Source organism: Sinocyclocheilus grahami, unplaced genomic scaffold (genome assembly GCF_001515645.1).
Source record: "Sinocyclocheilus grahami isolate Dianchi unplaced genomic scaffold, SAMN03320097.WGS_v1.1 scaffold98.1, whole genome shotgun sequence".
Lineage (NCBI taxonomy): Eukaryota > Metazoa > Chordata > Actinopteri > Cypriniformes > Cyprinidae > Sinocyclocheilus > Sinocyclocheilus grahami.
This window is the reverse complement of record NW_015505277.1, coordinates 3,402,204-3,402,949: the sequence shown is the minus strand read 5'-3', so window position 1 is coordinate 3,402,949 and position 746 is coordinate 3,402,204. Positions and strand designations below refer to the sequence as shown.

Genomic DNA, 746 nt, shown 5'->3' with positions numbered 1-746 from the left:
TTTTTTTTTTTTGAAGCTTTTTCAAAAAAAATTAAAAAAAAAAAAAAAAAAATTGGTGTAAGTGTTTTTTTTTTATTGATACTTTTATTTAGCAAAGGTGCATTAAATTGATCAAGCACAAGAAAATAAAAGGTAGGGTATGCGGGGGGGGGGGGGGGGGGTGCCACAGTTTCCACAAAAATAGTATTGTTGTCAAAACTGATACTAATAATCAGAAATGTTCTTGAGCAGCAAATTAGCATAATAGAATGATTACAGAAGGAAAATGTGAAACTGAAGACTGGAGTAATGATGCTGAAAATTCAGCTTTGATCACAGAAATAAATTACATTTTACAATATTTTCACATAGAAAAGAGTTATTTATCATTATAATATTATTTCACAACACTGCTATTCTACTGTATTTTTGATTAAACGAATAATGCCTCGGTAAGCAGACTTTTTTCAAAAGAAAAAAAAGGAAAGAAAGAAAAAGAAACCTTTCCGACCCCAAACTTTTAAACATTATTGTAAATTGTACACGATACTATATACACTTAAAAATAAATGTTCTTTATTGGCATTTATGGTTCCATGAAAAACCTTTACTATCATAGTGCTGAAAAGTTCCATTACACAAAATCTCTTTATACTAAAACGGTTCGTCAGATTTTTTAAATGTTCTTTTTCACACAAAGAAAAAAAAAAAAAGATTCTTTTAAGAACTGTTCACAGAAAGCTTTTTTTTTTTTTTTTACCAAAAAT

General features: G+C 27.7%; 1 protein-coding gene across 1 annotated transcript in view; it reads right to left on the bottom strand.

Annotated features, from left to right (window-relative positions):
* Positions 1–746, bottom strand: part of sugct (succinyl-CoA:glutarate-CoA transferase) — a 23,323-nt gene that overhangs the window by 949 nt on the left and 21,628 nt on the right. The window lies entirely within an intron of this gene.